Here is a 16,041-nt window from a genome sequence, read left to right as displayed (position 1 = left end):
GGTTTTCAGGATATCCACAATAGATATGCATGAGATGCATTGGCATATACTGAGTCTCCAGTGTATGCAAATATATCTTTTGCATATTCGCTGTGGGGTCCTCACAACAGGTTTGGGAAGCCCTGATCTGAGTGGTTTGCAAGCATTAAAATGAACTAATAATAAAAAAAAAGATAGAAGCTGTGAGAAGAAATTCTTTTTGGAGGTGTTGTCCTGTTTCCCATTGTTTCCAATAGAAAGGCTTCTTGTCCTTCCAAACATTCCTTTGTGTTTTCCTTCCAAATTTATAAATGATAGTGTACCTTCTTTTTCTCAAAGGGAAGAAATCTCAGTCTGCTTTATTTCCAAGTGGGGAAATCGTTTGGACAGAGTGTTTCTGGTGATCAAGGTTCTCTAGTAGTACGCTTGACGTTCACAGCTGTTTGGAGTTGGGGAGAGGGAGAAATAATTAACATCTGCATTTTTGGAGAGGTATGCAACAGCTGGAGAGTGTCCAAACCAGCGAAAGGAGAGAAGAGCCATCCTTTAAAGGCTACAGAGATAACAGCTATCCAGCGAGAATCCATAATAGGACCAGAGGAATCTACCTGGGTTCTGAGAAGGCAAGGAAGGCCAAGGAGACAGCTGGAACATTTGCTACGGAGTAATTTTAGTCTATTTTGCTGGACTGTATTCATGAGTTTACTATTATTTTGAAAAAAATAAAACAGATTTTGTATCTCATAATCAACTGTTTCAATATTCTTTTTATTTATTGGGGCAATTCTTTAAGGCATGAAGATGATTATTTGAGTAACTGTGATACAGATGCTTTTCAGTGAAGAAGCAGTAGACCTCCCAATCTGTATGAATCACCAGAACTGGCCTCAGCAGTTCCCAGAGATGTACCCGTTGTTTAAGTCCAGAGATAGGGGCTTCATAGACATTTTTTGATATTCAAAGCAATTTAAGCAGGCAAGAGATGCTGCTGCCTGCTAAAATCACACTCAGTGGGCCAGGAGCTGATATTCAGCAGCACTTGACTGGGCAGTGCCATTGAATATCGACTCTGACTGGCCAGGTTTCAAGTGGTCCAGAGGGGGGTATTTTTGAGGCAGAGTCAGGGAGGAGCTGACACTTAAATGGGTGCTGGCAATGGGTGTCAAGCAGCTCTGCAACCCCTCCCACCAGTCTGGTGTGTGTCTGAACCCCCCTACCACCCCTATGTCATCTTATCCCCCCCCCCCCCAAGACCTTGACAGCCCCTTTGGGCTTACTTACAGTCCCTGGTGGTCTATTGGTACTTGGAGCAGGAGTGAACCCTAGTTTTCCTGCCCCTCTTGGTTTCTCCTTGAAAATGGTCACAGTAACCTTTAGCAGGAAGAGTAGCTTAGTGGTTAGTGCAGCGGACTTTTATCCTGGGGAACTGGGTTCGATTCCCACTGCAGCTCCTTGTGACCTTGGGCAAGACATTTAACCCTCCATTGCCCAAGGTGCCAAAACTTAGATTGTGAGCCCTCTAGGGACAGAAAAAGTACCTGCATATAATGCATACATCGGGTAGCGCTATAGAAATGATTAGTAGTTGGTAGTAGTACCAAGAGAGTCAGCAACCTGTAGAATAACAGTTGCTGACTACTGTGGTAAATGAATAACACTTCTTGTAAGCCACCTCACAAGCAACATTATTTCAGCAGCCCAGGAGCATTGGCCCTGAAAGCCATGGCCCAATAATCCCAGACCAGAGCCTAAAGGGACCTTGATTTCCTCTCTCCTTAAAAACTTTCCCACCCCAAATCACATACCTCCAACCCCCAGTCATATACCCCACTCCTGATCACATCTCCCCCCCCCCCTAATCACAGCCCCCCCCCCCCCAGCCCTCATTGTGGGCCTTCCTACCCTGTACCTGGTGATTAAGTGGTCTTAGGGCAGGTAATTGCTTCTGTCCTGCTGACACCATCTCCAAAATGGCACCCCTCGCAGTAATTTTGCACTGCTAGGGGGTCATGTTTCTTTATTTAGAAACATAACTCATAATGGTAGCAGTATGAGAATACCACTAAATGTCATGTTTAGCTTTCACACGCCCCAACTCTCTTAGGCCTCCTTTCTAAACAGAAGTAAAAGGAGAGAGGTGGTGTTATGGAGATTGAGGGCTTGTACTCTTACTGCATCCTTACATTGTTGGCTAACCTGCTGAGACTCAATAGAAGCAACAATACAACTTGTGTCAAGGAGTTGAGATCTCCCTTCTGTGGTTAATCTTCTTTCTCCTTCCCTGTCTGGAGCTGAAGTGTACTGAATACTGATATGAAGAACCATCACATATTGTTCGAATTCAAGCTCCAGCCGCAAGCATTGTCCTGTTTGTCCTGTTTGTCTGTCCTAATTAGATTGTAAGCTCTGTCGAGCAGGAACTGTCTTTTCATGTTCAAGTGTACAGCGCTGCTTAAGTCTAGTAGCGCTATAGAAATGATAAGTAGTAGTAGTAGTATTGTTGTAGTCTTGATATGAGGATATGTTGTGACTATTAGCGACTACTGGTGATAGATGTGATGTTTGTATTTTCTGGCTCCTGCAGTTATGCCTGCATAAGAAGACTCAGTTTTCCTAGGTTGGTGTGAACTAGAAGGAATTCTTGTGTGTACCACTAGTAGCCAACTGTGATTTGACTAGTTCTGCATGGATAGCCCCTTGACAGAGCTATGCATAGCCATAAGAGAAACCTGGATTTAGTTCTCAGGCCCAGTTTCCTTACCTTGATTGCTGAAAGCTGGAGATGCTGCCAAGACAGTGTTTAAAATCCCTGGGGAGAGGAAAACAGTGTATAAGGGTGACATCTATGGGTGGGCTTCAGGGTGCATATTTATATGGTCCCAGGGGAAATATGCTTTGTGCTCTCCTACTAAGCACTATTTTTATGAAGACTGGATTATACAGCCATGGATTTTTATTTTGCAAATCTTTCAGCAGACTGGGCTATGCTTTCCAAGAAGGGAGGATGAAAGCTGAGAAATACCCTCAGCTAGAACAGTGTAGACAGGTATAGCTGGACACAGTGGGTGGGCCAAATGATCCTTATCTGCCATCATCTACTATGTTACTCTGTTACACTACTATCAATTCTTCCCACTGTGTGCAGTTGGAGACTGTTTTCTTCTCCAGTGAAGCACTTAATAAAAGCTATTAATCTTTGCTGTTGAATTTCCTGTCTTTTGATGTTATGGTTTAACCTTTCTCTCTGTGTGGTTCTTTTTTTTTTTTTTTTATGCATTTTAAATAATTATGAAAAGTATATTACACATACACATTTGCCAAAAGTATCCAAACTTATTGTACCACGAAAAGCTAGTCTTCCAACCAAGCCAAGACATTGCTGACTCTACAGTTTGTATCATGGTATCAGCTGAGCCAAGGAAATTGAAGCTGGGATCAGATCCAGGCCACAAATAACTTACCCTTTCTCAATCTATAGTCTCAAAAGGCTCATTTTTCTAACCCGTGGTGTGCAAGGATTGGTTGACTAGTGAATTTGATGATTCATCCTAAAGAATTGAACTTTAATACTGGATTATTTTTGCTTCATCTTCTGCAGGTATATATACAGAAAAACAGAAAGGTGTCATTTTTATGAAATTCATTTCAGATGTAACCCATAATTGCAGTATTTTTACAGTATCTTTTTTTTTTTTTTTAAAGCATGGGAGAAGTATTTTTAGAGTTGGGATCATACTGCTTTTGTAACATCATTTTGTGAGTACTGATAAAGTGCATTATGTTTAAAGAGGAAGTAAACTTCCCTTACAATGAGCTCATTCCTCTCAATATCATGTCTATTTTAGCTAGCTATTTTTCTGTTTGTTGCTCTTTCCCCCTGTTGTTCCAGCACTCTTGTTACCACCATGCTTTTCTCCTAGCGCCCCCTTGTGGCCAACAAGATTAGTTCAGCTACCTTTGGCAATCCTTTTTTTGATCTTCCATGAGCAAAAACTTACTTATTCCAAGAGTTTCACATTCCAGCGTAGATAGACAGGACACGGGGGTCAAATGTTGTGCTTCCCACAAAGTGTTGAAAACTTGATATTGATATAAATGAGGATGAGCTTTGGGACCACATCACATTTTCTATAAAAAAAATAATTCATGTAATAGTTAAAGCCCACACTGAGTTGTATCTTCATTTTTGAGCAGTGTGGAACAGTAACCTAATAGAGCAGTGGGCTGAGAACCAAGGAAACCCAGGGGCCCTTTTACTAAATCGCGTAAGCGTCTATGCATGCCCAACATGCGCCAAAATGGAGTTACCACCCAACTACCGCGTGGCTCTTGCGGTAGTTTCTTTTTTGGCGCGTGTCCAATATGTGTGTCTGAAAAGTATTTTTTATTTTTGGGCAGATGTGCATAGTTCATTACCGCCCACATTCTTAACCACTAGGTCAATTGCTGGCAATAAAGTCTCAGGCCCAAAATGGATGCGTGGCAATTTTGATTTTGCAGCACATCCATTTTTAGCAAAAAAATAAAAGGCCTGAAAAATGGATCAGTGCACACCCAAACCTGCGTCTACACTACTGCAACCCATTTTTCAGCACGCCTTTATAAAAGGACCCCCCCCCCCCATTTCAAATCCCACTGCAACTCCTTGTGATCTTGGGCAGAGTCACTCAACCCTCCAGTGTTTTAGTTATAAACCTAGGGGTCTTTTTATGAAAGTACAGTAAAATTTGCAGTTACTGTTGCATAACACAGGAATATACTGTGCAGTAGTGTCAAATTTTGGGGCCGTTTTACCAAGTGGCGGTAAAATGTGGTCCCCTACCCCTCCCTACAGGGATTGCCCTGTGCTGATGCCACCTTTTACCGCAGGAGGTAAAGAGTTGTTTTTCAAAAGAGGCAGTAAATGGCCATTAACTACTTAGAAAATTGTTGAGGCCATTTACTGCCGGAGCCCTTATTGGCACCTATATAGGCATATGGCACTGCCCGAATACCACTGGACATGTCTACTCCCTGCCCACTGGTGCTTGAAAATAAAAACTATTTTCTAGTGCTGGAAACAGCGTGTAGCAGACCTGGAACCACCGCTGGGCTCCTGACCAAGCCCGGCGGTAGGGCCAATTTGCAGCATTTTATAATGGCAGTAGCCCTACCGCTGGTTAGTAAAAGGGCCCCTTTATGTGGTAAACAGCGAGGGTGGAGCCAGAATTTTCTAATTCTAGTCCCTGTTAAAGTCTGAATTACTGCGCAATACCTGTATGCAGTTAACATGGGAGACCCTGCCACCTCCTATTCAGGAGGCAGTAAGTGATTTCACATTAACTGTTGGATTTTGTAAAGGTCATCCAAAGTTAGGTGCACAATTTTGGGCATGGATCACAGATCCATGTGTATACTAATTGACTAATAGGTGATAACAATGAATTATTAGTATGAACAAGCATTAATTGGCGGTCGTTAATAGTTATGCAGGATCTGCCTTATTCACCTATAATCTGCACGCCTAACTTATCTCGTCTACAACTTCAAAAGGGGGCATGGGTGGGTCAGGATGTTGCCAGGATATAGGTGCACAGTTATAGAATACTTGAATTTGTGCGCCTGACTGACTGTAGTTGGGTGTGAATATTTACGGCAGCCTTTGGCTGGCATAACTGATTTTGCTCCAAGTTAGGCACAAAATTGCATACTAAGCTAGTATTCTATAAAGACAGTTCCATGTGGAACTGCCTTTATAGAATTTGCACTTCACATGCACCATCCTGGCACCTAACTTTGGACTACCTTTACTAAATTCCCTCCCCCTTACTGTGCATTACCCAATTAGCAAGGTAAGTGTAATGCGCTAACTGACTAATGCTTCCACACCCAATCTCTGTCAATGCCATGTCCCCCCTGACACAAAAAGCATGGAAAAGACAATTTTATAAAGGGTGATAAAATAAGGCGCCTAAAATCTAGGTGCTATGCTAGTATTCTATAAGGGTAAATTTGTACACCTAATCCATTATAGAATAATAGCATAAATCAGCAATTAGGGGCTTCAATTTAGGCACAACCAATAGTACATGCTCTGTGGCAGGTGTAACTGGGCGTGCCTCAATGAAGTGAGAGTATTCAATAAAGTGCACTAAAATAGTAAGAACACCCATGATCTGCCCAGGTCCCTCCCGTGTGAATGCCCCCTTGCAGTTATATGCTAGAACATTAAGTGCCAAGTTATATAATAGCTCTTAAGTGTACAGGTGCCTAACAGTCATTCCTTAGACTTGGATGCTTCTCAGCCATAATAGAACAAAAGAAAAACGTCCAGGACTAAAACTAATATGTTTTGGTCTACACCTGTTTTAATAATGACTAAGTCTCAAAAAAACACCCTAAATGACCAGATGACCACTGGAGTAATAAAGAAATGACCTCCTTCCTCCCCCAGTGGTCACTGAGCCCTTACACTGCCCCCCCCCCCCCAGAGATGTGAAAGAAACAACACATACCAGCCTCTATGACAGCCTTAGATGTTATGGCCAGACCTATTAGAGTAGCAAGCAGGTCCCTGGAGCCTAGTGGTCAGTGCACTGCACTGTGGAGAAGGTGACCCAGGCCCATAATCCACTCTATTACACTTGTGGAACAAAGTGTGAGCCCTCCAAAACCTACCAAAAACCTACTGTACCCACATGTAGATAATACTTGCAGACATATGGGCTATTGCAGTATGTACAGTTGTGTACAGTAGGTTTATGGTGGGTTTTGGAGGGCTCAGCATACAATATATGGGGGTAATGTTGAGATGTATACCTGGGAGCTTTTATATGAAGTCCATTGCATTGTCCTCTAAGGTGTTCCATTGCTCTACTGGGTTGTCTGTGTGGCCAGTCTACTAAGAATGCTGGCTTCTTCTACATCACAATGGCTTGATTTTGTGCGTTTTCCACTTGGACTTTTTTTTTTAATGGACCAAAAAAATAAATGCACAGAGCACAAAAACATCTAGCAAATAGCCATTAAAAAAAAGATGTATTGCAGGTTTGAAAATGGCTATATTCCCCACTTGAATATTGGACATTTTGAGCAAAACATCCAAAGTTGGATTTCGACGTCATATTGAAAATGCCCCTCCACATAGAGTTAGGGGGTTGATGCACAGTTTACTGAGCAGTAACTGCTAAATTACAGGAAAGTCCTTTAATTCAGCTCTGTCGAAGCAGTTACTGCGCAGTTTACAGTGTGTTAAGTGCTTAATGCAGTTTAGTAAAAGAGTCTCTTAAATTGTCAGCCCTCTGAGGACAGGAAAATACTTACTGTACTTGAATGTAAATCACCTTTATCTACCAGGAAAAAGGCATGAGGTAAATCTAAAATCAATTCCCTTGAGACCTCTGCAAATTCCACTTGGCTTTAGTTACTCGAAGGAATAAAAAGTGGCCAAAGAGTATTGAAGCAAGGACTATCCAAACATAATAAGTACATAAGTATTGCCATACTGGGACAGGCTGAATGTCCATCAAGCCCAGCATCCTGTTTCCAACAGTTGTCAATCCAGGTCACAAGTACCTGGCAAGATCCCAAAACATAAAACATAGTGCAGATTATTTGAGTAGCTTTTGAAAACCCCTTTCCCCCCTCCCCTCCCCACCCCCACCCCTATGCCAACAGTTTAAATTTTGTCTGGAAAACTTCTTGGTCAGACAATAGTTTTCCAAATATTTGGAGATGGTTCCTGAGGCCGAGGCTGGGCGTTGCTGATATCTAGAGCTGTCCAGTTAAACTGGGCCACACAAAGAGCAGGCCAAAAGTTATCTAGAGATGTTTAACTGGTTGTATTTAGCAGCAGAACATAACTGGTTAAATCTGCTGAATATATGAAAAACTCAAATCATTCTTTGGCCCACTGAGTGTTATCACCCCCACAGCCACCTCTCATCCACCTGCATCCCAGCTTCATAAAGAGTCTAACTGAGCACTAAACTAACTGACTTTATACTGACACACAGGAGCATCTTTCATAGTTCAACTAGACTCAGTCCCCAGGATGAGGACCTTTGAAATAAGAATGATTGAATATTTTGACACCCAACAAACAGGACTTAATAAGGATCTGGGTTTTCTAACTCATTATAAACCATAAACTGTATTTCTCTGTTTATTTCTCTGTTTATTACCCTCCTCTCACCTACCAACACCAATTCTGTTAGAATATCAATGAAATGCTTTGATGTCCCCATGCATACCCCCACTCTCCCACTGTGTCAGACAGTCAAAGTAATGCTTTGATGTTTCTCTCATATATACTATCTGCTACCTCATTTGCTTATTTCCGATCTGAGGAAGAAGGGCAACCTTCGAAAGCTAATCAAGAAATGTATTAAGTTATCCTATATAATAAAACGCACCTCCAACATTCTGAAGCTGACTGCATGGCTGAGGCATTCCTGCCTTCTGTATCCATCTCCTGAATTGACATCACGTACTTCCGGGTTCGTCACAAGCAGAAGTGACCAACCACACGAGGTTTCTCGGCTTTAGAATGTTGGAGGTGCATTCTATTAAATAGGATTGGTCGGTTTCTTGAAGCAGAGCCAGAGCTCAGCGTCCTGCACAGTAACGCTCAGACACCAGAGAGAGAGAGAGGGGGGGCCTGACACCAGAGAGAGGGAGGGAGGGAGGGAGGGGGGGCTGACACCAGAGAGGGGGGGAGGTATCTCTGTCACACACACACACACTCTCTCTCTCTCACACAGTCAATGTCTTACTATCTCTCACTCTCACACACTGTATCTCACACACTCTATGTCTCACACTATATCACATTCACTATGTGTCACACAGTCACTCACACACTCTCTTGGTCTCATACACTCAGTCTCACAGAGAGTCTGTGTCTCACACACACTCTCTCTCGCACACACTGTATCTGTGTGAAACACACTCTCTCTCACACTGTGTCTCACATACGCACTTGCACACACTCTGATTCTCACACACACACTCTCTCTCACAGACACACTCACACCCAGACTCACCCTCTCTCTCTCACATACACACTCACACATTCACTCTCTCTCACACTCACAGTCACTCTCACATACACTCTCTCAAACATACACACTCCTAGGAAAACCTTGCTAGCGCCCGTTTCATTTGTGTCAGAAACGGGACATTTTTACTAGTGTCCAATAAAAAAGGTATCATCTTATTTTCTTTTCCATGTTTTATTTTGTTTGATTTCTATTGATAACCTTTAAGAGTGGACTAATAAGGCTACCACACCTCTCTACTTAGGATGAGGAGGAAATGGAAAAACAACAAAGAAAATAAGCTTACTTTCTAGACAATAGCATTAAGAGTGGTTTGCAGGCATTTGCTTACTAGCTTTTCCATGTGCTCTCTCACTCTCTCACATAAAATACCTGAACACTTGTGACACAATATAACCAAAGACCATAATGGACATTACCTGACTCTTCCTCTCCTCTCCCTCTCTAAGTGTGGAGTGGAGGAGTGGCCTAGTGGTTAGGGTGGTGGACTTTGGTCCTGAGAAACTGAGTTCAATTCCCACTTCAGGCACAGGCAGCTCCTTGTGACTTTGGGCAAGTCACTTAACCCTCCATTGCCCCATGTAAGCCACATTGAGCCTGCCATGAGTGGGAAAGTGTGGGGTACAAATGTAATAAAAATAAGTCCTCCCAATTACCTACCATACATGTACCTCATTCTACCACAATATCACTTTGTATTCATTCATACCAAGTATTTATTCAGGCCGGAATCAGCTAACGCCGTTAACGGTAAAATGTAAGCCACATTGAGCCTGTGAAAATGTGGGATACAAATGTAACTAATAATAAGAGACCAACTCAAACTTCATCTGTCTCAAATTTTAACACAGTTCTGTTCCCCAAAGCAGTGTGATGTCCTCACAGGTGCCTTCTCTATCTGCCTAGAGCTCTTGTACTGGAATTCAAAGCTTCAATCTTCCCAGTCCTCCTGTTCCTGCTTCTTATATCAGGTTTAGAAAAATACCTTGCGCCCCATCCCCAGAGGCAATCGGCCAAGTCAACCACTGGCAACTCATTCCAGCACTAAGACTTTGTTTTGTATTGAAGTACAGCCACAGGAGATAGTAATATTCAAAGACCTGTCTAGGCTTCTCTTGTTCGATCTCTTCCCCCATTACTAGGCCAATGCAGAAATCAGTATATTAGGGCTGTGGATAAAGCTCAGTGCATGGTTTCCTAATACATGCATTAAAAATATGTGGTCCTCAATGCAGTAAGGAAATTGTACAGAAATAGGTTGTGTGCAGAAAGGGTGCACTAACATGAATAAGTGTGCCAGATGCACACACATGTGGGTCTGCACTGGTGGCAGCCATAGGTAGTGTACAAGAAAATTGTATCAGCAGCCAGAGTTGCATGTGTGCATCAGTGCATATGATGGAATGCTTCTCTGACCTCATGTGCAACTTTCTTCAAATCAGTCACCTTACTTTCTAACTCTTCCTACTTTCTTACCTATCTATATGTTACAACTTTGCCTTAGCCTTCACTATCAGTTATAATGTAAATAGTATACCATGCCATACTTTGTATTGTTAGTTGAATATTTTTACTGCTGTAACTGCCTATTGCTCATGTTTGATCTATTCTTACTATATACCGCCTTGAGTGAATTCCTTCAAAAAGGCGGTAAATTAATCCTAATAAATAATAGATAAATAAATAAACAATAAAATTGCAAAAAATTGTTGCATGTGCAGAATGAGAGACAAGACAACAAAAGAACAGGTTTTCGCAAACAAAACAAGCGAAACTCAGAAGCGCAGCGAAGATGACAAAAAGCAAACAATGCCAATGGTGCTTAAATGTCTTTTAATGTGAACAAGGTATGGCTTGACACGGGCTGTGTTTCGGCCAGCTAGGCCTTCATCAGGAGTCTAAAACAGAAATTAAAAATGCATATATATCTCTATATACATTTTCATACACTGACAATTTTACAGAAAAATACTAATAAGAATCATAGAACAGAGAACTAAATTAAAAATAAGACTTCCGAAAAGAAATCTAACCCTTAGACAGATACATTAAGCAGCCAGGGGTGGACTGACAGTGATCTGGGACCCCCGGGCAATGAAGGTCATTTGCCCCCCCCCCCCCCCCGGCCACTGCCTGCATCCCTCTTCCGCACACTATAGTCCCTCCTACCACCGCAGCTGCAGTCCCCTCCCACACGCTACAGGCCCCTGAACTTCAGTGGACCCTCCCAAGTCCTAACTAAAGGGTCCTGGTGGTCTAGTGACTTCTTTGGAGGAAGGAAAGAACACTACTCTTTCTTACCCGCTGCTGCTACTCTGCCTGGCGGTGACGCTGTGTTTCCAAATGAGTTGCACGCATTGTTACAGAATCTGTGCTGATTTCAGAGGAGATCTCTAGGTGCGCAATATATAATCCAGGGGTAAATGGACAGTCCATGCATATACTGTAGGCCTGCTGAAAAATAATGTTAAAGTCAGTGGTGTGCTGGTAAAATTTTAACAACAGGCTGTCTCTCCCCAAAAAATAAAAATCACCCGACACCCGTAGATATGTATGTAACTGTATTATACATTCTATTGGTACAAATGATATATACAGGCAGGGTATGAGGATCGCTGCTGCCCCAGCTGATTACAGCAATAACCGGCTTGCAAAATTGGACAGAAATTAACAGCTGGCTCCAGCACACCACTGGTTAAAGTAAACTGCATAGCAGCTAAATATCAACATAACATAGATAGATATCAGTGGTCACTGCATCATAAATATGTTCAGCACTGCCATCCATCCCTGCAGTGGTTCCTGAGTATATATATATTTTAAAATACAATGGCCAGTGTTCAAAAATTTGGTGATCACAGAGTTTGAATACTGACCTGATAACTACTGGGTTTTAACAATTAATACGTCATCTGTTATTTCATAGACATTAATTGGAATGCACCGCTTCAGTGGCCGAGAATTAAACTCACTTTGTCTTCTTCTGTTGTCTCCTTCCTTCACTTTCACTGATAAGCTCCTCAAGTTTGGATCCTCTTCTTCTTCAGTTGCTCCTCATTATTCCACTTGGGTTGAGGTCTTGGTAGAGTCTTACTTCTTAAACTTCTTATGAATCTGTAAAGCTAGTCTACTCACTCTCTCACATCTGTGGATTCCCTGAATGCAGGGGAGGACTATGTGGTCCTTTCCCATTCAGATTGGGTCAAGGCTCTTGTAGCCTTCAATATCTAACTACATGCCCTTTCTCTTGGCTTTTCTAGATGATTACAGTTTCTCTCATACAATTCTCTACTCGCAGGAAGAGTTTCTGTCTGGCAGGCAGAAGAACAGATGGTATGAGGGATACTCCTTGCCCATGAGATAACACTCTCCTTTAGATACATTACCACTCTTTTCCTCTTTCTTGTCAGCCAGGTCAAACTGGTATGGTTTCACCCTCAACAGGATCTATTGTTTCTGCTCCAGGAGCCACAGCCCGGTTTTGGGCAGCAGGAACTTTGATTATTGAGAATAGCTCTTCTTTCCTCTTATCCTGAATCATAACCAGTGTTGGGAACCTCAATGACTAGGGAAGGTTCTGTAACTGCTCAGGTCAGCTTGGCACAAAGAAAGCTGAGGGAAAGAAAAACTCTTGTTTGTGTTGGTATTGTCTCATCTTGAATTTCTCTTGGATCACTCTTTTTTAATTTATCCCAGGATTGGATTAGTGTTTGGAACTCACCCTTTAGAAGGCCTGAGTCCCTTGGCTGATGGGAGGCAGAAAAAGAGAAGGGACTAAGACTCCAAAACAGCCTCTCTTATTAACACTTTGCTACATCTCTTGCTCCACCTTTGGTTCTCCAGATTAGGGAGACAGATGGAAAATTCTTCACTGTTTATACCATTACACCAAGACTGGGGCAAGTGGTAACCTTACCACAATAAATAATATATCAAATCCATTGTGGTCAGAAAAAGTCATCAAGCAATTGTTATAAATTCAAACTTAAGAGAATAAGCAAGGAAGAGTTGTTCCCACTGCTGAATAAAATTTTATTGATTGTACTAGCAAGGCCAGGAAAGATTTTATTTATTTATTTATTTGTTGCATTTGTATCCCACATTTTCCCACCTCTTTGCAGGCTCAATGTGGCTTACAATACGTCATGAGTAGTGGAAATGCATGAGAAAATATACATTTTGTAATAACAGAAGGATTTTGGGTAACATGATAATGATAGAACATGATAGTATTTTTCAGCAAACATAATAAGAGATATATAAGAAATATATAAGAAAATATACATTTAGTAATAGCAAAAGGATCTTGGGTAGTGTGATGATGAAAAAACATGTTAATATTTTGGCAAGTAGATATAGTGGAGGCAGTTCTGGATATGTGTATAGGAGTTCATATTTGTTGATCATTGTTGTATGCCTTGTTGAAGAGATGAGTCTTCAGCAGAATTCGGAAGTTAGCTAGTTCATAGATCATTTTTAAATTGCATGGCAGCACATTCCAGAATTGTGTGCTCAGGTAGGAAAAGGTTGACACATGCGTTAGTTTGTATTTGAGACCTTTACAGTTTGGGAAGTGAAGATTAAGGAATGTGCGGGATGATTTTTTAGCATTCCTGGGTGGTAGGTCTATCAGGTCTGACATGTAGGCTGGTGCATCTCTGTGAATAATTTTATGAACTAGGGTGCATATTTTGAATGTAATACGTTCTTTGAGTGGGAGCCAGTGCATCTTTTTTTGTAGGGGTTTAGTGCTTTCGTATTTTGTTTTACCGAATATAAGTCTGGCTGCAGTGTTCTGAGCTGTCTGAAGTTTCTTGATTATTTGCTCTTTGAAGCCAGCGTAGAGTGCATTGCAGTAATCTAGGTGGCTGACTACCATTGATTGTACCAGGTTGCGGAAGACGGTTCTTGAGAAGAAAGGTCTTACTCTTTTTAATTTCCACATTGAATGGAACATCTTCTTGGTTGTGTTTTTCGCGTGACTCTCAAGTGTTAGGTGTCTATAGATGGTAACTCCAAGTATTTTTAGGGTATATGAAATTGGAAGATTCAGTTTTGGTGTGTCAATAGTGGTGAATTTGTTCGTATTGTGTTGTGAGGTGAGTACTAGGCATTGGGTTTTTTCTGCATTGAGCTTCAGCTTGAATGCGTCCGCCCATGTGTGCATGATATGTAGGCTTCGGTTGATGTCATTGGAAATTTCCTTTAGATCTTGTTTAAATGGGATGTAGATCGTTACGTCGTCTGCGTATATGTATGGGTTAAGGTTCTGGTTTGATAGTAGTTTCGCCAAGGGTATCATCATTAAGTTGAACAGAGTCGGTGAGAGGGGGGGCCCCTGTGGAACTCCGCATTCAGGTGTCCATGTAGCTGATGTAGTCGAATTAGATGTCACTTGGTATGATCGTGTGGTTAGGAATCCTTTGAACAGTTGAGAACATTTCCTCCAATTACGAAATATTCAAGATGGTATTACATTTGGTATTGGAAAAACAGGCACACACACACACACATATACAGTGATAAATCTCAGATGTTTGTATGTTTATGTATGTACGATTTATATATATTTTGGTATATATGTGTGGGTGTATATTTCTCTATGTACATATATTTATATGTCTGTATGTGTGTGGGATGGGTGTGTGTGAAAGGAAGTGCTGTGTGAATGTATGATGATTTTTTTGTTTTCCCTGAAAATACTAATCAGATGTGTCTGCTGTTTGAACTTGGATAAGATTGCTAATTTTCTTACAATGAGATACATTTGGGGAATTCAGGTCTCTTTTATGGAGTTATAATTTGCCCCCAGTTGGACAGACAGGCAAGTTGGAGGCACAGCCATAGGTGGTTCTGGGCCAGCCTGGGCCCCTCCACTTTTGCTCAGGCCCAACCATTCATGTAGCTGGCATGGTACCCAAGCTCTGCCAGCTGAAGACATGAAAGTACTGCTGCTGACTGCAACTCTTTAGCTACCGAAAGGCAGGCTCCAGTTTTCTTCAGCTGATGGGGCCTGGGGATTCACTCCAGCTAAGATATTTTTACTTTCACTTTTAATATTGGTGGGGTGGGCAAGGAGGGAAGGGAAAGAAAGAGGAGGCAGAGGAAGTAGGATGCCTAGAACCCACCCTTGTCAACCATTGCCCTTCCTAACAAAAAAAAAAATAATAATTTCTTATGAGACAGACATGGACCCATTTTATATTATTCTTTCCAACATTCCCTATGTTAGAAAGTATCAAAAGAGAATATTATTATAGATTTATAATGCAAATAACTTCTTCCAATTAAAATGAAATCTCAATAGCAGCATTGTTTTTCCTACCACAGTGACAGGAAAAGTTACCATTTGTCAACAATCTTGCTGACATGTATTCTGGTTTTGCCTCCGCAAGGTATTCTAGTACCCTTTGAAGGTTTCCTTATGGTTCTGGCAGCCTGACATTTCCCATGTCCCAGGCATCCATTTTCCGCTTTTGACTGAGAAAAATATAGAAATAGTTGATTTGCAGAAGTGAGGTTTACATTTCCGAACAATGCCAAATCTGTAATTACTTAAACAGATGCTGCCTCATGCAAGTCTCTGACACGTGTACTTACACATTTGTAGGAATTTCACATTTCAAGTTGGTATTAAGAGAGAAAAACTGATTGGCTCAAGGGAGAACAGCAAAGCTTGAGGTATGAGTAGGGTTGATCACATCATAAAACAACCAGAACAAGAATGTGCTATATAATAATCACAGTGTTACTGTTTTCTTCAATCATTTGAATCCCAGACTATGATTAATGGCAGATTCTGTGATTAATGGCAGATTCTGAATTACTGGCAGTTAATTACCCCTAACAGCTTTTCAGGAACAGCTTGGAGGGGCTATGAAATTAGCACGCTGCAGTCTGAGCTTTGTACACCATTCTAACACAGTCTAATTTAACTGTATTTGTAATACATACTAATGTACAAAACCAGACAGCCCTTGATTAATGAAATGTAATCCATTTTACCTTTCAGATTTACAGCATG

The sequence above is a fragment of the Microcaecilia unicolor genome, chromosome 1 (assembly GCF_901765095.1).
Source record: "Microcaecilia unicolor chromosome 1, aMicUni1.1, whole genome shotgun sequence".
NCBI classification, from domain to species: Eukaryota; Metazoa; Chordata; class Amphibia; order Gymnophiona; family Siphonopidae; genus Microcaecilia; species Microcaecilia unicolor.
Note: the sequence above shows the minus strand (reverse complement) of the source record.